Here is a 23,583-nt window from a genome sequence, read left to right on the forward strand (position 1 = left end):
AGCAAAATCAATGGGGAACCATGTGATTCACTTAACAACTGTGTGGTTTGCTTAATGCCCATGGTGATTCGCTTAACAACCACTGCAAAATGGTTGTAAAATTGGGTCAGTTTTGCTTAATGACTGCTTCGCTTAGCAACCAAAATAGCAGTCCCAATTGTTGTTAAGCAAGGGCTACCTGTATTAAAAAGACTCATGTCAAAAAGGAGTGGACAAGTTGTGTTTGCTGAAAGTCCCTTCTGCACAGCTCTTCACATTGCTCAAACTATGCACTTGCTGGCAGCGAACCACCTTTGCAGTTTAGCTGTTCACGATAAGGGAACAGCCACTTATTTTAGCTGTGCAAGGGACTCTGTTCCCAATCGAACTACTACTCCATCAGGTAAACATTTTAATCTGTGGTTTCATCTTTGCTAGAGGCTTCTTTTATTACATTCTTTATTTGAAAGGTAATGTATCCCTGAACAGCTTCCAAGGCTTAAATGAAACCAGCAAGTCTGGCTGGAAAAAAAGTAGAAGTAATGCTGAGAGGCAAATTGTCATGTTTGATGTGGCTTGCATGTTTGGTGCATGAGAGCTCTGCCTGCAAATATGAAAATCTGTTCTATATCATTCAGAAATATGAAGGTAAGGTTTTCATATAACGGTTGTGTGTTTTTGATCATGATTAAACTAAGTGTAATAGTTCTGAGACACAATTCCTGAAGTAGATATTTTCCTCCTCTGCTTTCACTCTGCACATTTAAAAAGGGAAGATCAAGCATACTTGAGGATGCCACATTTCCTAGAGAGAAAATGTAGCACTAATACAGTCTCCTTCAGCTTGAAGTCAACTCCTTAGTGGCCTAATGGATGTTTTCCTGATAATGTTACTTGATTGGTCCTTCCTTAAACTGTATCCCAACTGAACATGATTTCTCACTAGAAAGAACTCTTATTGTGTGGTGATAAGAGTGGGAAAGTGTTCTTCAGGCTCAGTGGAGCAGCAGAGTCCACTCTGGAGTCCTTGGTGCTCTCTGAGCCTTGTTGTTTTCTTGCAGACGTTTCATTGCCAGACTAGGCAACATCTTCAGTGCAAAGGGAAAGTGGGCCTTGCTCTCAGTTTATATACCATGGCTTGCCCTGCTTGTGTTGGTGGGGGTGTTGTTCTCTCCTTGGGAGTTCCTTGATTGGGCTGTTGTTTGCTGCTTGGTTGATTGCCTGAGTTAATAGTTCCTTGATTAGGGTGTATTGTGCTGCTTGATTGTTCACAAAGAGTCCACTTTGTTCATGATGATCTGGATCAACATCAAACCTTGAATCTGCTGAGACTACTCTTTGGCCTCCATAATCTCCTGGAATCTTTTTGTTGGTTGCTCTGCTTTCCCACTGTTCTCACTCAACAGCCCGCCAGATAAACAAACCAGAGGACCATAATTTACATGTTCTTTTCAAACTTGCCATCTCTGCCAACTTTGGTGCTCAGTATTCTTAGACAATATTTTACCATCCTAATCAGGCATCCACATTTCTTTCCAATTTCCTTCTTCCCATACATTCTATTTCTCTCTTTAGTCCCTCAGTACCTTCCACATGTACCCACTCAAGCATCTACCAGCACTTCCCCCCCCATCTATCTCCTTCTCCTCACAATCACATCAAAATGTTCACAACTCACTCTAACCACCAAAAAAATCTGAGCCCTTGCTTGTAGGGTTGCCACTATATACTGTCACTCTTTAAAAATAAAGTGCCTGATCTTCCTGCAATTGGATTTAATTTCCTACATTGTAATAATATGTGATTTACTATAATTTACATTTACACATAATATGAAGCCATATCTAGCTTAACCATGGTTTAGGCAATGCATTATTATTGGCTGGGCCTGTATAGTATGCTAGGCCATAAACCATGTTTTACAAACTATATGAATTGAGTACCCATAACATGCTAAGCCAAAACCAAACCATTCACATTATGATTGAACATGACTTAAGAATCCTTCTAACTATGGAGTGTTATATGGTATGGGGGAATGTTCAAACGTTATATGTATACACTATATATATATATATATATATATATATATATATATATATATATATATATATATATATAATCATCTGTGTTCTGAGGAAGCTCAGTACTGATAGCATGCATGCATTATATATTTAGAGGCAAAAGGGTAACTTGGGACCTGTGAGTGTAGACTGAGGGTTGAGCTGAGATTCCTATTCCTCCATTGTGGTAATCCTGCTCTCATTATCTTTTTTTTTTTTTTAGTATTTCTGTACAGCTATAAAGGAGAAAGCTGTGATTGTCAGTATTTCATGTTATCCAGACTGACCAACCATGTTCACTGGAATAATGGTGGTTGGTCCAGGGCTTCTAGATAGGTCAGATTCTTAAGCTGCTTCATCAAAATTTCCAGATGTGTATACATGGTCCAGTGGATCTGGTGGGGCCTGAAATTTATGGGTGCCTGAGCCAAATTCCGCTCAACCAAATGTTCACCATCTCTCTCCTCTTGGGTCTCTCTCATATGATTTCAGCCTAATTTGTACAACAATAATGTTAATCATCTCCACTCTCTTCTCTACCTGCAAGTAGGATTAGCCTGTAATTTCGAGAAAAGTCTTGTATTGATGCTTTATTTGTGTGCATGTAGGAGTTTTAAAAAGGTTATTGCATTTGCGCTGCAAAAATTCATTTGATCACTACATGGCAGCATAGATTCTGAGTGTTCCTTTATTTCTTTGCTACCATGTAGTAAATGCCCAGATTTCTGCAACACAAGAGACCATAGTCTTAAACTTTGTTGTTGTTTATTCGTTTAGTCGCTTCCGACTCTTCGTGACTTCATGGACCAGCCTACGCCAGAGCTTCCTGTCTGTCGTCAACACCCCCAGCTCCCCCAGGGACGGGTCCGTCACTTCTAGAATATCATCCATCCACCTTGCCCTTGGTCGGCCCCTCTTCCTCTTGCCCTCCACTCTCCCTAGCATCAGCATCTTCTCCAGGGTGTCCTGTCTTCTCATTATGTGGCCAAAGTATTTCAGTTTTGCCTTTAATATCATTCCCTCAAGTGAGCAGTCTGGCTTTATTTCCTGGAGGATGGACTGGTTTGATCTTCTTGCAGTCCAAGGCACTCTCAGAATTTTCCTCCAACACCACAGTTCAAAAGCATCGATCTTCCTTCGCTCAGCCTTCCTTATGGTCCAGCTCTCGCAGCCATATGTTACTACAGGGAACACCATTGCTTTAACTATGCGGGCCTTTGTTGTCAGTGTGATGTCTCTGCTCTTAACGATTTTATCGAGATTTGTCATTGCTCTTCTCCCAAGGATTAAGCGTCTTCTGATTTCCTGACTGCAGTCAGCATCTGCAGTAATCTTCGCACCTAGGAATACAAAGTCTTTCACTGCTTCTACATTTTCTCCCTCTATTTGCCAGTTATCAATCAAGCTGGTTGCCATAATCTTGGTTTTTTTGAGGTTTAGCTGCAAGCCAGCTTTTGCACTTCCTTCTTTCACCTTCATCATAAGGCTCCTCAGTTCCTCTTCGCTTTCAGCCATCAAAGTGGTATCATCTGCATATCTGAGATTGTTAATGTTTCTTCCAGCGATTTTAACTCCAGCCTTGGATTCCTCAAGCCCAGCATGTCGCATGATGTGTTCTGCGTACAAGTTGAATAGGTAGAGTGAGAGTATACAACCCTGCTGTACTCCTTTCCCAATCTTAAACCAGTCCGTTGTTCCGTGGTCTGTTCTTACTGTTGCTACTTAGTTGTTATACAGATTCTTCAGGAGGCAGACAAGATGACTTGGTATTCCCATACTGTTAAGAACTTGCCACAATTTGTTATGGTCCACACAGTCAAAGTCTTTAGAATAGTCAATAAAACAGAAATAGATGTTTTTCTGAAACTCCCTGGCCTTTTCCATTATCCATCGGATATTGGCAATTTGGTCCCGAGTTCCTCTGCCTTTTCTAAACCCAGCTTGTACATCTGGCAATTCTCGCTCCATGAATTGCTGGAGTCTACCTTGCAGGATCTTGAGCATTACCTTACTGGTATATGAAATGAGTGCCACTGTTCGATTGTTTGAACATTCTTTCGTGTTTCCCTTTTTTGATATGGGGATATAAGTTGATTTTTTCCAGTCTGATGGCCATTCTTGTGTTTTCCAAATTTGCTGGCATATAGCATGCATTACCTTGACAGCATCATCTTGCAAGATTTTGAACAGTTCAGCTGGGATGCTGTCATCTCCTGCTGCCTTGTTATTAGCAATGCTTCTTAAGGCCCACTCAACCTCACTCTTCAGGATGTCTGGCTCCAGCTCACTGACCACACCGTCAAAGCTATCCCCGATATTGTTATCCTTCCTATACAGGTCTTCTGTATATTCTTGCCACCTTTTCTTGACCTCTTCTTCTTCTGTTAGGTTCTTGCCATCTTTGTTTTTGATCATACCCATTTTTGCCTGGAATTTACCTCCGATGTTTCTAATTTTCTGGAAGAGGTCTCTTGTCCTTCCTCTTTTATTGTCTTCTTCCACTTCCATGCGTTGCTTGTTTAAAAATAATTCCTTATCTCTTCTGGCTAACCTCTGGAATTTTGCATTTAATTGGGCATATCTCCCCCTATCACTGTTGCCTTTTGCTTTCCTTCTGTCATGAGTGAGGATGGCGAACAGGGGGCTCCCATCCAGGTTGTAAAGCGCATGCATAGTACTGAGGAATTAGGTGGCCATTCAAAGAGACACAGATCGGGCCTGCCTTAGTCTTTGGGGTTTATATGTCTGGGTTTTCCCACGCTTCTTCAGTTTGTTAGGATTCTCTGTTATGTAGCAGTAATAAAACACTAGAGACCTACTCCTTGTCTCAGCGTGGTTCCTGGCTGTTAGGACATCAATCCTAGCAAACTCCTACTCCCATTGAAAGAGGGAGGAACAAAGAATTTAAAAGGGAGATATTTGGAAATGTCTTCAGAAAACCAAGAAATTCGGCTCGCCATCCAACAATTGGCAGCAGCCCTGCAACAACACCAACAACAGGTAGATCTACAGGTCAACACATTACAAGCTGCCATGCTACAGCAGTTACAGCAACCAGCTCTGATTAACCCATAACCGGCGCCAGCAGCAGCAGCAGCTCCGCCAGTAGTCTTGAGATCCTAGGGCAGTCTACCAGAGAAGTTTGGAGGAGAAGCAGGACAGTTGAGAACCTTTCTCACACAGTGCACGATGTTTTTCGACAGCAGACCAGCAGAGTTTCCCACAGACAGAACCAGAGTCACCTTCATCCTAAGTCTGCTAAAGGGACCAGCAGCCAAATGGGCTATTCCCATGGTGGAGAACAACGACCCGATTCTCAACGACTACCAGAACTTTTTGGCAAGTTTCCGAGCACACTTTGACGACCCGATCAGAGAGGTCACTGCCAGCTGGGAAATTCGGAAGCTCAAGCAAGGTAACAAGAGGGTGGGAATCTACATTGCTGATTTCAAGTTGTTAGCAGGAGATCTGGACTGGAATGAGAGTGCATTAAAAGACCAATTCAAACAGGGGCTGGATGAAGAAATTAAGAATGAATTAGTGCGCCAGGGAACACCAGCTAACCTAGAAGCCTTATATCAGTTGTCTGTGGTCATAGATGCCAGGCTAGAAGAGCTCAGACAGATGCAGCCGGGGAGAAACAGGGCCCTCAGAGCGCTTCCAGGATTTCCAGCTCTCTCCGTAGCATCTACTCACTCAGGACCAGAGGAGCCGATGCAGATCGGGGCGAGCAGGAGGCTTATTTCCGAGGCAGAGAAGGAGAGAGAGAGCCCTCTGTTTTTACTGCGGAGCCCAGGGGCACATGGTGAGAGCTTGCCCAGCGAGAAGCCAAGCAACCTCAGTAAGACCTCCAGGGCAAGCAGCTGAAACAAGAGCCATCTCCGCCTCTGTTTCCAACCAGGGAAACTCCGTCGGTCTCCCTCCACAGAGCTCAGCAGGGAGACCATCAATCAATTAAGGAGGGCTCATTCCGAGAATTCCAGGCAATCCTTTTACTACTTACCAGTAATACTGCACGTCAACTCAGAGCACCAGGTCAAGCTAGAGGCCCTCATGGATTCCGGAGCTTCAACCAATGTTATTGATGTACAGACCATACAAGACCTCAACATCCCGACCATAGAATTGCCATGTCCCATAGAAGTGGAGACCATTGACGGCCAGCTCCTCAAGGCAGGGCCGATTAGAACTGACAACGGGAGACCACACTGAGTGGATCCAGCTTTATGTTACTGCATCGCTTAATGTGCCTGTAATCCTAGGCATGCCTTGGCTGAGGATCCACAACCCATTGCTGAACTGGGCTATGGGAGCAATCTCCTTCCCAGCTAAGGAATGCCAGCACCACAAGATTCAAGCCGCTCTCCAGCAACCAACGTAGTCACGGAAGCGGGGGGGTCCAGTTGCCAGCCAAGTATGCAGATTTCACAGACGTTTTCAGCGAACAAGAGGCCACAGCACTACCCCCCCATAGGGACTGTGATTGCACCATTGAGTTGATACCAGGAGCCAGGATTCCAGCAAGGAAACAATATCCCATGTCTCCCAAGGAACTAGCCACCTTAAAGAATTACTTGGACTCTAATCTCCAAAAGGGGTTCATCCGACCATCTACTTCCCCAGCGTCTGCTCCTACCTTCTTCGTACCAAAGAAGCCTGACCCGTTGGCACCTGCAAACCAGGAGACACCCATGAGAGTGGTCCACGATTTCAGTTTTTTAAATAAACTCACAAAAAAAGAAACTTACCCACTGCCTCTAATATCTGATCTGCTGGATCGCTTACAGAAAGCACGCATTTTTACCAGGTTGGATCTCAGGAATGTGTACAATCTGATCCGGATGAAAGAGGGGCACGAATATCTGACTGCCTTCGACACCAGGTTTGGTAAATTTGAGTACCTTGTTTTGCCCTTTGGCTTGTCTAATGCAGGAGCCATATTTTCCCGATTTATGAATCAAATTTTCTCTGATTTACTAGATAAGTATCTGGTCATTTATCTAGATGGCATATTAATTTTCTCTGAGGATGCTACAACTCATGTAACCCATGTACGTAATGTCTTACAAAGACTGAGAGAGAACAAGCTATTCGCCAAGCTAGAGAAGTATGCCTTTGATTTAACTGAATTACATTTCCTGGGCTATAAGATATCAACAGAAGGCATATCCATGGATCCTTCTAAGGTCCAGGCAATTCTCTCTTGGCCACCTCCCCGAAATGTTAAAGAAGTACAAAGCTATCTAGGATTTTGCAATTTCTACAGGCAGTTCATAAAAAACTTTAGTGACAGGGCTAGACCCCTCACACAGCTTTTGAAGAAAGGATCAAAATTCAGTTGGGGGGAGAGAGAGCAAGCAGCCTTCCAAGAATTTAAGCAACGCTTTGCATCCCAGCCGCTGTTAAGACACCCTGATCCCACGAAGCAATTCATAATGCATTCAGATGCTTCTGATATTGCCATTGGGACGGTGTTATTGCAATATACAAACAAAACCGAGAATACATTGCTTCCGTGTGCCTTTTTTTACACATGCTCTCACCAGCAGAGAGAAACTATGATGTTTTTAACAAGGAGTTGCTGGCAATTAAAGCAGCATTCCAAGAGTGGAGGCACTGGCTAGAAGGTGCAACCTTTCCTGTGAAAGTTTGCACCGATCACAAGAATTTACAGCTTCTACAAAACACCAGATCCCTCACCCCACGCCAAATCAGATGGAGCCAGTTTTTCTCCCGTTCCAATTTTGTTATTTCTTATGTGCCCGGGGCACAAAGCTGCTTGGCAGACGCCCTGTCTTGATCCTTTCAGGCAACCCCCGCCACTCACCAGGAGGTACAGGCTACTCTGTTACAACCTCACAACTTTGATCAGTCTATGAGGGGGAACCAAACAGAGATTTTAGCAGCAGGCAGACAAGCAGAGGAGCTATTTACAAGAGTCAGAGCTCAGCAGCAACAGGACCTGTATGCCAGGTCCAGGATGGATGACCTCCAGAGGGACCCGCAAGACACTGCCCCCCCCCTTCAATGTGGAGGCAGGAATCCTCTGGCATAGTGGGCGATTATATATTCCCCCTTCATTGAGGGAAGAAGTACTGAGACTTTGCCATGACCATCAAACGGCAGGCCATGGAGGTGTTTTCAAAACTCTCCATAGAGCTCTGAGAGACTACTGGTGGCCTAAGATGACTGCAGACATAAAGGGTTACGTTGCTTCTTGTCACACCTGCAGATGAGCCAAGCCTCTCCCAGGGAAGCCCACAGGACTCTTGCAACCCCTACCCACCCCCAGTAGGCCTTGGGATACAATCTCCATGGATTTCATCACTGATTTACCCCCGGTCCAGGGGCTGACTTCCATACTAGTGGTGGTGGATCTTTTCACAAAAATGGCGCATTTTATTCCTTGCAAGGGCCTCCCATCTGCACAAGCCACAGCGCAGTTGTTCATGGACTATGTTTTTAGGTATAGAGGCATGGTGAATCACTTGGTGAGTGACAGAGGCCCACAGTTCACTTCCAGGTTCTGGAGGGCCCTTTTCCAGTCATTAGGGGTCCAGATCCACCTGTCATCATCGCATCATCCTGCTAGTAACGGGCAAGCCGAGAAAATTAACCAATGGTTACAGCAGTATCTCAGGTGTTACACCACTTATCAGCAAGACAATTGGCCAGCCCTGCTCCCCATGGCAGAATTTACTTATAACAACTCTGTGCAATCCTCGACCAAGATGTCCCCTTTCCAGGCACTCTATGGGGTTCACCCTCGGGTGTTGCCCACCTCCTCCCAGCAGGGAACTGTTCCAGCCGTGGCTGATTTTCTTAAAGAGCAACAAGCCGCACAGGAGTTAAAGGAGCAGCTGAACAGGGCAAAGAGTGCTTACAAGAGAGCTGCAGATGCTCACAGACAAGAGGGGCCAGCGATTGCGGTAGGAGACAAAGTGTGGCTCTCTACCAAGTTTTTGAACTCTACCAGACCCTCCAAGAAATTGGACTCTAAGTTTGTGGGCCCTTTCACTGTGGTATAGCAGATAAATCCAGTGGCTTATCGTTTACAGCTACCAGCATCCATGAAAGTCCATCCAGTATTTCACAGATCATTGCTAGCCAAAGACCCCCCCCAAGTGCCTTACGATTGCAACTGCCCCCCCCCTCCAGTAATTGTGGAGGGGGAGGAGGAATACGAAGTTGAAATTCTGGACTCTAGGAGGAGGGGAAGGGGCATCCAATATTTCATACACTGGAAAGGGTACCCTGAGGAAGAGCGCACGGAGAATGCCAGAGATGTACATGCTCCAGCACTGGTTCATCGATTCCATCAGCTTTTCCCTCACAAACCCAAGCCTCGCACTCTACCAGAGATTCCTCCCTTGGATGAGCAGGCAGAGGAATTTGTAAGTTTGCACCTTCCACCCCCGCCTGAAGCCTTGACTTACAGAGGAGGGGGGGGCCCGCAGCCCTCCACCTCAGGCGTGCATTTCCCAGGGGGGAGCGGGGATGACTCTTCTAATTATCTAGCTATTTTCCAGCAGCAGCCACCTGGGCCAGACGCATTATCAGACCTGGAGAGCAGCACTGATTCGTCCTTGGAGGAGTTTTCCTTTGAAGACTTTCCATCATTGCCCAGTTCCCATGGGACCTTAGAAGGAGACGTCGACTCTTATCAAGCCTCTGGAAGGGAGGGGGCTGAAATGGAATGTGAATCTGGAGGGGAGGGTGATGTCATGAGTAAGGATGGCGAGCAGGGGGCTCCCATCCAGGCTGTAAAGCGCATGCATAGTACTGAGGAATTAGGTGGCCATTCAAAGAGACACAGATCGGGCCCGCCTTAGTCTTTGGGGTTTATATGTCTGAGTTTTCCCACGCTTCTTCAGTTTGTTAGGATTCTCTGTTATGTAGCAGTAATAAAACACTAGAGACCTACTCCTTGTCTCAGCGTGGTTCCTGGCTGTTAGGACATCTTCTTTCTTGGGCTACTTCTAGTCTCTCAGCAGACAGACATTTTGCCTTCTTGGTTTTCTCTTTCTTTGGGATGTATTTTGTTGCCGCCTCCTGAACAATGTTGCGGACTTCTGTCCAGAGTTCTTCCGGGACCCTATCTACTAAGTCCAGACCCTTAAATCTATTCTTCACCTCCACTGCATATTCCTTAGGAATATTAGTGAGCTCATATCTAGCTGATCTGTGGATCTTCCCTAATCTCTTTAGTCTGATCCTAAATTGTGCAATAAGAAGTTCGTGATCGGAACTACAGTCAGCTCCAGGTTTTGTTTTTACCGACTGTATAGATGTCCGCCACCTTTGGCTGCAAAGGATGTAGTCAATCTGATTTCGGTGTTGTCCATCTGGTGAAATCCATGTATAAAGCCGTCTCTTAGGTTGCTGGAAGAGGGTGTTTGTTATGCACATTGAGTTGTCTTGGCAAAATTCTATTAGCCTATGTCCTTCTTCGTTTTGTTCTCCCAGGCCATGCTTACCTGTAATTCCAGGTGTCATTTGACTACCCACCTTAGCATTCCAGTCTCCCGTGATGAAAATAACATCTCTTTTAGGAGTGTTGTCCAGTAGGTGCTGCAGTTCCTCATAGAACTGCTCTACTTCAGCTTCTTCAGCATCTGTGGTTGGGGCGTATATTTGGATCGCTGTGATGTTAGATGGCTTGCCCTGAATTCGAATTGAGATCATTCTATCGTTTTTTGGATTGTAATGCTTTAGCCACTTTGCTATTAATTATGAAGACTACTCCATTTCTTCTGTGGTCCTCTTGTCCACAGTAGTAGATCTGGTGGTCATTTGATGTGAAGTGGCCCATTCCAGTCCATTTCAGTTCACTGACACCCAGAATGTCTATCTTTATTCTTGTCATCTCACCAATAACCACATCCAATTTGCCCTGGCTCATAGATCTTACATTCCAGGTTCCAATGGTGTGTTGATCCTTAGAACATTGGATTCGCCGTTCACCACCAGCACCATCAGCCGCTAGCCGTCCTTTCGGCTTTGAGCTAGCTGCGTCATCACGTCTGGGGCTAGTTGAACTCATCCTCTGTTCCTCCCCAGTAGCATTTTGACCATCTTCCGACCTGGGGGTCTCATCTTCCGATGGTATACCGACATATCTCTGGTTGTACTGATCCATTTAGTTTTCATGGCAAGAATACTGGGGTGGGTTGCCATTACCTTCCCCAGGGATCACATTTAGTCTGACCTCTCTGTCATGACCTTCCCGTCTTGGGTGGCCCTTCATGGTTTAGCTCATGGCATCATTGAGGTGCTCAAGCTCCAGCACCATGACAAGGTAACGATCCTTTGCTGAAGAGTCTTAAACTTAAAGGCAGTAAAAAAGAGATAAATAAAATAAATAAATAAATAAATAAGATAAAGTAGATATTTCACATCTAATAAAACCAAAAGGCATTGATACAAATATATTGCTGTGTGCTAAACCAGTATGTGGTTGGTTGGTTGGTTTTCTTTATTTTATTATATAGAGAGCCAATTTGGTCCAGTGGTTAAGGCACCAGGCTAGAATCCAGGAGACTGAGTGCTCTAGTCCTGCCTTAGGCCTGAAAGCCAGCTGGGTGACCTTGGGCCAGTCCCTCTCTCTCAGCCCAACTCACCTCACAGGGTTATTGTTGTGGGGAAAATAGGAGGAGGAAGGAGTATTAGGTATGTTCGCTGCCTTGAGTTATTTATAAAAATAATAAAGGTGGGATAAAAAATTTAAAAAAACATGAACCCAAACTTTATTTATTTATTTATTTATTTGATTTCTATAGCCGCCCATCTCAGCGAGTGACTCTGGGCGGCTTACAACAATAAAACCATAAAACAATTAAAACAATTATAATTAAAAGAGTTAAAATATAAAATAAATACAAAATAAATATACATGGCTGCCAAGTTAGCAATGCATGGATATTAATACAGCCAAGAGATGGGACCATCCACACGCTGGAGGCCCCAGGCCCGGGCACAAAGCCAGGTCTTTATGGCCTTACAAAAGGCCAACCGGGTCGGGGACATCCTAATTTTTGGAGGGAGGATGTTCCAGAGGGCAGGCACTACGGAGGAGAAGGCACACCTTCTAGTTCCCGCCAGCCGACACTCCCTGGCTGATGGGACCCGCAGCATACCCAACCTACTAGATCGAATTGGACGGGCAGAAACAACTGGGAGAAGGTGGTCCCTGGTAACCTGGCCCCAGTAGCCTGGCCCCAAGCCATAAAGGGCTTTAAAGGTGACAACCAGCACCTTGACTTGTACCTGGAAACACACTGGCAACCAATGCAGCTCACGTAGCAGTGGTGTTACATGTGCTGAGGAGCCAACACTATTTACTATCCGTGCAGCTGCATTCTGCACCAGTTGAAGCTTCCAAATGCTCTTCAAGGGCAGCTCCATGTAGAGCGCATTACAGTAGTCCAGATGGGAGGTCACAAGGGCATGAGTGACTATGAGCAAAGCCTCTCGGTCTAGGAATGGGTGCAGCTGGTGCACAACCCGAAGGTGTGCAAAGGCCCTCCTAGCCACGGCTGCCACCTGCTCTTCGAGCAGGAGCCGTGAGTCTATGAGCACCCCCAGATTGCGCACTGGGTCTGTCTGGGGCAGTGCAACCCCATCCAAGACCAGAGGTGGAAAAACCTTAGCACCAGGAGGCCCACAAACCCAAAGCCACTCAGTCTTGCTTGGGTTGAGTCGAAGCCCATTGTACCCCATCCAGGCCCTCAAAGCCTCCAGGCACTGGGTCAGGACATCCACGGCATCACTCAGGCAGTCTGGTTTATGGTTTGTAACCCTTGATTTGCTGCTTAATCATTGTGTGAACCCAGCTACTTGCGGCTTCAGTAATAATACTAGTAATTAATTCATAATGGTAATTTTTCCACAGGCATTTAAATTATAGGGCAGTACATCCACTCGGCTTCCATTCGCATTTAACCACAGGTACATCTAGTGACCTTCAGCAAAGGATTGTTACCTTGTCGTGGTGCTGGAGCTTGAGCACCTCGATGATGCCATGAGCTAAACCGTGAAGGACCACCCAAGACAGGAAGGTCATGACAGAGAGGTCAGACTAAATGCGATCCCTGGGGAAGGTAATGACAACCCACCCCAGTATTCTTGCCGTGAAAACTAAATGGATCAGTACAACCAGAGATATGTCGGTATACCATCGGAAGATGAGACCCCCAGGTCGGAAGATGGTCAAAATGCTACTGGGGAGGAACAGAGGATGAGTTCAACTAGCCCCAGACGTGATGACGCAGCTAGCAGCCGATGGTGCTGGTGGTGAACGGCGAATCTGATGTTCTAAGGATCAACACACCATTGGAACCTGGAATGTAAGATCTATGAGCCAGGGCAAATTGGATGTGGTTATGGGTGAGATGTCAAGATTAAAGATAGACATTTTGGGCATCAGTGAACTGAAATGGACTGCAATGGGCCACTTCACATCAAATGACCACCAGATCTACTACTGTGGACAAGAGGACCACAGAAGAAATGGAGTAGCCTTCATAATTAATAGTAAAGTGGCTAAAGCAGTGCTTGGATACAATCCAAAAAACGATAGAATGATCTCAATTCAAATTCAGGGCAAGCCATCTAACATCACAGTGATCCAAATATACGCCCCAACCACAGATGCTGAAGAAGCTGAAGTAGAGCAGTCCTATGAGGATCTGCAGCACCTACTGGACAACACGCCTAAAAGAGATGTTATTTTCATCATGGGAGACTGGAATGCTAAGGTGGGCAGTCAAATAACACCTGGAATTACAGGTAAGCATGGCCTGGGAGAAACGAAGCAGGACACAGGCTGATAGAATTTTGCCAAGACAACTCAATGTGCATAACAAACACCCTCTTCCAGCAACCTAAGAGATGGCTTTATACATGGATTTCACCAGATGGACAACACCAAAATCAGATTGACTACATCCTTTGCAGCCAAAGGTGGCGGTCATCTATACAGTCGGTAAAAACAAAACCTGGAGCTGACTGTAGTTCCGATCACGAACTTCTTATTGCACAATTTAGGATCAGACTAAAGAGATTAGGGAAGACCCACAGATCAGCTAGATATGAGCTCACTAATATTCCTAAGGAATATGCAGTGGAGGTGAAGAATAGATTTAAGGGTCTGGACTTAGTAGATAGGGTCCCGGAAGAACTCTGGACAGAAGTCCGCAACATTGTTCAGGAGGCGGCAACAAAATACATCCCAAAGAAAGAGAAAACCAAGAAGGCAAAATGTCTGTCTGCTGAGAGACTAGAAGTAGCCCAAGAAAGAAGGAAAGCAAAAGGCAACAGTGATAGGGGGAGATATGCCCAATTAAATGCAAAATTCCAGAGGTTAGCCAGAAGAGATAAGGAATTATTTTTGAACAAGCAATGCGCGGAAGTGGAAGAAGACAATAGAATAGGAAGGACGAGAGACCTCTTCCAGAAAATTAGAAATATCGGAGGTAAATTCCAGGCAAAAATGGGTATGATCAAAAACAAAGATGGCAAGGACCTAACAGAAGAAGAAGAGATCAAGAAAAGGTGGCAAGAATATACAGAAGACTTGTATAGGAAAGATAACAATATCGGGGATAGCTTTGACGGTGTGGTCAGTGAGCTAGAGCCAGACATCCTGAAGAGTGAGGTTGAATGGGCCTTAAGAAGCATTGCTAATAACAAGGCAGCAGGAGATGACAGCATCCCAGCTGAACTGTTCAAAATCTTGCGAGATGATGCTGTCAAGGTAATGCATGCTATATGCCAGCAAATTTGGAAAACACAAGAATGGCCATCAGACTGGAAAAAATCAACTTATATCCCCATACCAAAAAAGGGAAACACAAAAGAATGTTCAAACAATCGAACAGTGGCACTCATTTCATATACCAGTAAGGTAATGCTCAAGATCCTGCAAGGTAGACTTCAGCAATTCATGGAGCGAGAATTGCCAGATGTACAAGCTGGGTTTAGAAAAGGCAGAGGAACTAGGGACCAAATTGCCAATTTCCGATGGATAATGGAAAAGGCCAGGGAGTTTCAGAAAAACATCTATTTCTGTTTTATTGACTATTCTAAAGCCTTTGACTGTGTGGACCATAACAAATTGTGGCAAGTTCTTAACAGTATGGGAATACCAAGTCATCTTGTCTGCCTCCTGAGGAATCTGTATAACGACCAAGTAGCAACAGTAAGAACAGACCACGGAACAAAGGACTGGTTTAAGATTGGGAAAGGAGTACGGCAGGGTTGTATACTCTCACCCTACCTATTCAACTTGTACGCAGAACACATCACGCGACATGCTGGGCTTGAGGAATCCAAGGCTGGAGTTAAAATCGCTGGAAGAAACAATAACAATCTCAGATATGCAGATGATACCACTTTGATGGCTGAAAGCGAAGAGGAACTGAGGAGCCTTATTATGAAGGTGAAAGAAGAAAGTGCAAAAGCTGGCTTGCAGCTAAACCTCAAAAAAACCAAGATTATGGCAACCAGCTTGATTGATAACTGGCAAATAGAGGGAGAAAACGTAGAAGCAGTGAAAGACTTTGTATTTCTAGGTGTGAAGACTACTGCAGATGCTGACTGCAGTCAGGAAATCAGAAGACGCTTAATCCTTGGGAGAAGAGCAATGACAAATCTCGATAAAATCGTTAAGAGCAGAGACATCACACTGACAACAAAGGCCCGCATAGTTAAAGCAATGGTGTTCCCTGTAGTAACATATGGCTGCGAGAGCTGGACCATAAGGAAGGCTGAGCGAAGGAAGATCGATGCTTTTGAACTGTGGTGTTGGAGGAAAATTCTGAGAGTGCCTTGGACTGCAAGAAGATCAAACCAGTCCATCCTCCAGGAAATAAAGCCAGACTGCTCACTTGAGGGAATGATATTAAAGGCAAAACTGAAATACTTTGGCCACATAATGAGAAGACAGGACACCCTGGAGAAGATGCTGATGCTAGGGAGAGTGGAGGGCAAGAGGAAGAGGGGCCGACCAAGGGCAAGGTGGATGGATGATATTCTAGAGGTGACGGACTCATCCCTGGGGGAGCTGGGGGTGTTGATGACCGACAGGAAGCTCTGGCGTGGGCTGGTCCATGAAGTCACGAAGAGTCGGAAGCGACTAAACGAATAAACAACAAAACATCTAATGACAACAAGGTTTCACTTGAACTTCCTTTTTTTAATAAAAAATTTATTAATTTTCAAAATATAATTAAAATACAAAATACAGAATATAGAACAGATAGAGTACAGGTCTAAAGAAAAAAGAAAAACTATAAAAGTGCAGAACACAGAGCAGAAACAGAAAGTGACTTCTGACTTTCTCCAATACAGATATGAATACATTTATAAGTATAATCTTTTACCATTAGTTAAACCTTGGTAATATTATTTCTATCAAATCAAGCCATTTTATCATTAAAGCCCAAAATCAAAACTTCATTTTTTTCAGATACAAGCAAGTAGTGTAAAAGTGGTTGCCAGGTAGAAACAAATCCAGAAACAGTATTTTCTCTTATCAACGCTGTTAACTTGGCCATTTGGGCCAGCTCCATCAGTTTGATAATCCAGTCCTCCACTGAAGGTATTTGTGGATCTTTCCATATTTGCACATGTAAAATTCTCACTGCTGTAATCATATATAAAAGCAAAGTCCCATGTTGTTTCTTGAGCTGCTTCTCCATCATGCCCAAGAGAAAGAGTTCTGGTTTTTTTTGCAAGTCCACTTTAAGGATCTTTTGAATATTAGCACAGATTTGGTCCCAGAATTTTTTGGCCTTTTCACAAGTCCACCAGAGATGATAAAAAGTTCCTTCACCAAGAGAGCATTTCCAACAAACATTTGTTACTCCATTATACATTTTTGACAACTTCACTGGACTTTCTTAATTTAAAGTAGAAATTAGGATTTGTGCTTGAGCCAAAAGCTTCTGTTCAGAACAATAACAAAAATCAAATAAACAGCTATATCCACCCCTAAAAAAATTCTCAGCTTTTAGTACTGCTGATCCAGAGAAAGCATATCTCTGTATTGACTCAGACTACCTAATTGCAGCTGAAAGAGCATTGAAAAGCAGTCTGGATCCTGGAACACTGAAAAGAGGCTGCATGGGAAGATGAAATGTTCTCGTGCCACTTCTGTGAACAAAAGAATTAGAGGGCAAATTTCTTGATTGTCCACTCTAACAGAAGGAGCTATCCAAGAGTGATGCGGCGTCCTTCTAATTTACCCCAGCTGTTCCTGCCGGAGAGTCACCTAATTGTCTCTGTGGAGGTTGGTTAACTCTGTCCTTCCCTTTAATCTGGAGGACTGAGCAGGTCAGGAAGGGGAGGAAAAGGACAAGGCAGCTTCGTGAGCCTTTTTCATGTCCTCATAATATATTACGGGGTGGCAGAGTACAATACAATATAATATACAGACTTTCTTGATGTCTTCGATGAGAAAGAGTGCAACCAGTTGGCTCCTCACAGAAAAACTGACTGTGCCATTGAAATAGACCCGAAGGCTAAACTACCTAAGCCTAAAATGTATGCCATGTCAGAGACTGAGAAACACGTTCTCAGAGAATTTATTGACAAAAACTTGGCGTGGGGGTTCACTGAGCCTGCCAATTCACCTTTGGCAGCCCCGGTGCTCTTCCGAGCGAAAAAAGATGGCTCTCTGAGACTGCACAGATTACTGTGGAATAAATGCCATCTCAATTAACAATCAATACCCTCTTCCCTTAATGAAAGACATGCTATCACACTTATCAAAGGGAAAAGTATTCACCAAACTTGACCTCAGAGAAGCCTGCTTTAGGATTTGAATTCGGGAGGGGGATGAATGGAAAACCATCACCATCACTGGAACTGGAACAAGACAGTAACTGGAACTTAGTAGCTCTCCTTCAGTAGATGGTTTATATGGCCAGCAGCTGAGTTGCTGCATCATAAGGCTGTTACAGTTTCTGTATTGTATATCACTTTCCCAAACTTAGCATCTTTCAGACATGTTAGGCCTGCAACTTCCAGAATTCTGAGGCACAATAGTTCTTGGTTATACTGGTCAGGAAGTTTTGAGTAGCAGCCAACATCTAGTCTCTTGCAGATTAGATGGCATTAACTTAGTTCTCTCAACCAAATGCCTATCAGATACCTTATATTCTTACTCCTATCATCTTTTGCCTTTGGTCCAACTGATGAAGTTGAATTGAAAAAAAATTGGATGGTACCAAATTGAAGATACAAAGACATACTTTTCTCCCAATCTTTTTGTCAATACCCATATACACATATGTGCTCTTTCTTTCTGGTTCACACTTAGATTTACTTTCACAAATAGTGATCATGCATGACTATTACCTAACTTCCTATTTACCATACAGCTAGAGTATTGTAACACCTTCTACGTACGGTTGCCTTTGAAAACAACCCAGAAGCTACAACTGTTAAAATGTGACTGCCAGGATGTTAGCAGGAGAGAACCACCATTGTAACACCTTTTCTCTGTTCACTACATTCATTTCTGACAGGTTCTGGTCCTATGCAGAGAGTGTAATGGTTGCCTATTCAAAATCACTATCAGACTCACACAAGGCTTTCATGGATATCTGATTTAATAATGAATAGTATGCAGGATCACAAGCAAAGCTGAGAATAGTAAAAGCATGGGGTGTCTCCCAATAAAACCCCAAGCAACTCCCAGTCCCTCCCCCCAAAGTCAGCACAATTCCATGCCCACAGGTGCCCCCAACAGTTCCTGCTGGTCTGCGGGAAATGTCCTTGACAAGGCGAGATAACCCAAACATGCATTCCTCATTCTTCACTCTTCACATCGCAGCCTGGTACAAGGAACAGGAGCAGCCCCCTCCCGTACAAGAACTCATGTCAGCACCTTGGCATGGGAACCCGTTACGATGTTTTCCAGGAATATTGGAACAGGGACCATGACAGAGAGTCACACTGAGCAATAAAGCTCTATACGGCATGGCTCCAAGGTACCTTAAGGAAAGTCTACTCAATGGGGGTGCTACCCAGCTCATAGGTGCAAGCAGGCAAAAAGACCTTAGGGTCCCACCCTATTACCAATAAAGGCAACATGGACCTGAAGGCAATTATTTTCTGTAATGGCCTCCCTGCTTTGGGATCCCTGCTCAGAGGTGCACCAAGCATCCTCCTGATTGATGTTTCACAAGACAGGTAAAGCATATTAAATCAAATGTTTGGAGATTGATTTCTGACGTTCTTTCATATTTAGTGACAGCAGACCTGTTTTATATTATACATAAGGTTACTGTGATACCGCATGTGTTGTTTTGATGTTACTGCCGAGAGTCATTGGAGCTGGGTGCCAAATAAGTACATTTAATAAAATGAAATAAAAATATATTCATTAGAATCTTCTTCCTGTCAATACTCCCAGTTATGCTGTTAGTTCAAAGTACTATGTGGAGGTCTTTTTAGGTCTTCCACTCCTTAGTAAGTAAAAGATTGAAGTTCTCACCTCCAACCATCCTCCATTTTTCATTCTTTTTTTAAAAAATAATCATGCTTCTAAGTTATGTCATGGAATACATAATGATTTTGTGGAAAGCAAAGCAATATAGAGGTTTGCCAGTGCTTGGTACTTTGTTTTAGAATGCATGTGATCTCTTCATTTTTAAAAAAATCAAGTGACTGGGGTGAATTCCAAAATTATATACTAGCCTCCAGCCAACCACCATCTTGAAACAGGCCAAGGGCATTAGTAGATGCTGAGGATATCATAAAATCACCTTAGGGAGCTCTGATTATGGCCAAAATGAGTTTTGAATTACCAGTTGCCCAATCTTACATTATTATGCTGCTTTCAGCCTAAGGTTCTAGTCATCGACTGAATTCTTTCCATGGGTCCAAGCAAGGCCAATTATATTTAAAGCTGACAGAACCAGAATGATGTGGCTAGCAAGTGATCCTTCCTGTTTCCTGCAAATTACTCCCTCAGATAGAAACTGATAAGATAGGTCTGTCATTAGACAACTGTCATTGTTCAAATTTTCATTAAATGTTTTACATTGCTACTTTCACATTATTAGCTGTGTGCATAGTAATTAAGCCATAATAACCACTGCGTTTTTGTGCATACAAAAATTATCTCTAATGCTGGAACAAGTACTGGCTGCTTAATAATGTAAAAGGGAACATTAAAGAATCATAGAGTTGGAAGGGGCCATTTAGGCTATGAAGTCCAATCCCCTGCCCAGTGGAAGAATCCAAACTAAAGCATCCCAGTTAGACAGCTGTTTAGGCTCTACGCGAACACACATTAACCTATGTAGTGAATTGATTCCACTGGGGAACTGCTCTTACTCTTAAGAAGTTTTTTTTCTAACATATTGTATCTCATCATTACTATCTAGTGATTGTCCACATTTTTGCAGCCCAGATCTGGTTGCCCTGTACAGCTTCAATTCATATTCTGTATCCTATGCTCTGGAATGAAGAAGAATAAGTCGTCTTCATCCTCTGTGTGACATGCTTTCAAGTTTTGAAGGGTGCTATTATATCCTCTCTCAGCTAGTTTATGTCAAGGCTAAACATATGGAGCTCCTTCAACCTTTCTTCCTAAGGCTTAGTTTCTACTCTTGTGATAATCTTCACTGACTTTTTTCCAATCTCTTCTAGTTTTTCTGAATTTTTCTTGAAGTATGCTGCCCAGAACTAGACACAGCATTTGAAGTGAGGTTTGGCTGAAGCAGAAATTTATTTATTTATTTATTAGTCATTCAATCAATCAATCAATCAGTCAATCATAAATGTTTGTATGCTGCTTCAATCATTTTTACTTTAAGTGCCTTCCTGTGATCTGGAAATTAAATTTCTGTTGATACAGCCTAACAATGCATTTGTTTTCTTTGCAACTGTATTGCACTACTGACTCATATTCAGTTTGCAATTAACCACAATTGCATTGCAAAAACTTTTTTGTAAACACTGTTACCAAACTAGGTATTCCCCACCCTATACTTGTGCATCTGATTTTTGTCCTAAGTGAATTTGTACTTGTCTCTGTTAAATTTCATTCTGTTGCTTTGAGCCCATTCTCAAGATAATTTTAAATGTTATTTTGAGGGTATCAGGTATCCCACCTAATGTTGTATGATCTACAGATTTGATAAACATTCCTTCCTCATTTCAATAATTAATGAACACTTTGAAGGGTAGAGGACTTAGGAGAACTAATCCTGTGGCACTTGATATTTCTTTCCATTTTGAAGAGGAATCACTGATAAATGCTCTTTGAGTATTATTTTTTGAGCCAGCTGTATATCCATTTAATTGTCATGCTGTCCAGCCGCTTAATTATCTTGCTGATCTCCAGCTGCTGTTAAATTATTTAATGCAAAATTTGCTGCCCAGCTATTATATGGGCCTCAGCTTGGATCTGATTCCAGTTCACAGCCTATGGAAAAGTACTGTTTGGGTTTCTGAGATCCTTATTTATGACACCCAGATGTATGCCCAGTGCAGCATGCAATTGTGGGCTGGACTGCCCAGGATGGAGGCCAGGATCTGGCAGTCAGTTTTATTTACATGGTTAAAGATTAACCTGGCCTGAAGTGGGCTGATTTCTCTAATTACAAGGGATAGTCTTAGAACTTGTTGGTAGACACATGTGGTAAGTAACATACATCTAATCTGTCTGACTCCTGAATTCCTGTTGATTTGGGGCTTGGATAAGGCCAAGGAAATACTTAGGCAATGAATTGAATGAGAGTTACACAATGAGTTGAGCCATATAAAGATCTCTCAACCACACATTTGTATTCTCTGGTACTCCAATTTGGGCCTTTTTAGGGCTTACTTTAATGCTCTTCCTTCAGCCATCCTGGAAGGCAGATTTCAGAATATTCTAATGTCACAGAGGCTATGCCATGTGGATCAGGTGTTATTAAATCCATGGAACATGATTTGTTTATTTTTAGCATGTGCCTTTTATTCTGATTTAAGGTGACAGCTACTGTTGTCATTTAAGAAGAATCTTCCTGGTCATACAGAGCAATGTTATATGAACTACCATATCAAGGACAGAAATCTTTGCTAGTTTTCCACAGGCTTTTAAAAGCTCAATTTTTTTGGAGAGGCTTCCCCTGGTTGAGTTGTTGCTGTCATCTTTTATTTTCTTTCTGTTCCTGTTGTGTTCTTATTTTATTTTATTTATTTTCTATCTCGCCTTTATTATTTTTATAAATAACTCAAGGTGGTGAATATGCTTAATATTCCTTCCTCCTCCTATTTTCCCCACAACAACAACCCTGTGAGGTGAGTTGGGCTGAGAGAGAGGGACTGGCCCAAGGTCACCCAGCCGGCTTTCATGCCTAAGGCAGGATTAGAACTCACAGCCTCCTGGTTTCTAGCTTGGAGCCTTAACCACTAGACCAAACTGACTATTCTATCCTACTGTATATCTATGTGAACCACCAACAGTCATTTATGATTGTGGTGACATACAACTATGTTTATAACATCAATAAATAAATGCCAAAGTAACCCACTCTGTGACAAAATTTTGCTACTTAGCAACACAGATACACCCTGAGAGGGTCACCATCATGGGAGAGAATGGCTGTCTACGAGGTAACCTCACATACACATGAGAATTAATTGAATGTTTTGAGGTTTTATATTAGGCTGCTGCTCAGTGGAACTAGCTTGCTGATCAGCATGTCAAGGGGTACTTGGTCAAATGCTTTGCTGAAATTGAGGTGTGCTTACAGAAGTCTCACAACCTATTAAGGAAGTTACCCAAACAAAAAAAGGAGATGTTAGTCTGGCAAGCTTAATTAGATTGTTTTTGAGGTAGTTGTAGACTGATGACTTTATTAACTCCTCTAGAATCTGATACTGATGTCAGATTTGTCTATAATCTGCAAGATCTTCCTTTCCCCTTTTTTGGAGAGAGGGACGTTTGATTTCTTCCAGTCATCTGACACCAAATGTCAGTGGTATCTTTAATAAATTTGATTGATTGATTGATAAATTTATATGGCTGCCCAATTAACACATGACTGGTGGCTTAGTAAATCAAAAAACTAGAAATAACAACACTAAACTGATGACATGAGCTTGATAATATTATTATGCAAACATCACTGAGCAGTTGGTATAATATCAAGCTTGTATAATAATATGATCATTATAAACATATTTAAAGAGGCTCTTTTCAGTCTTTTATAGCATCCTTCACTAACTTCATCTCATTCTGAGGTTTTGCTTTTCTGTTGCCAACTCTACATTATTGGATTACCTGTCTTTTGTGATATGGTCCTCTTTCCATTTCCTGTTTGTGTCCTTTTTGGTTGTCAGATCTTCCCTAAACTTATTATTTCCTTTGAGGATCAGCCAGGATGTGTGTATAGGCAAGAGAAATCTATAATCTATACCTGACAGGGTCATAATATATTCTCTCTAGATATTGAAGTCTCAGAAATGCTTTGAAGATGATGAAAGTGATACTGATAGTAATAATAATAATATAGAGCAGTGTTTTTCAAACTTCGCAACT

The sequence above is a fragment of the Candoia aspera genome, chromosome 1 (assembly GCF_035149785.1).
Source record: "Candoia aspera isolate rCanAsp1 chromosome 1, rCanAsp1.hap2, whole genome shotgun sequence".
NCBI lineage: Eukaryota > Metazoa > Chordata > Lepidosauria > Squamata > Boidae > Candoia > Candoia aspera.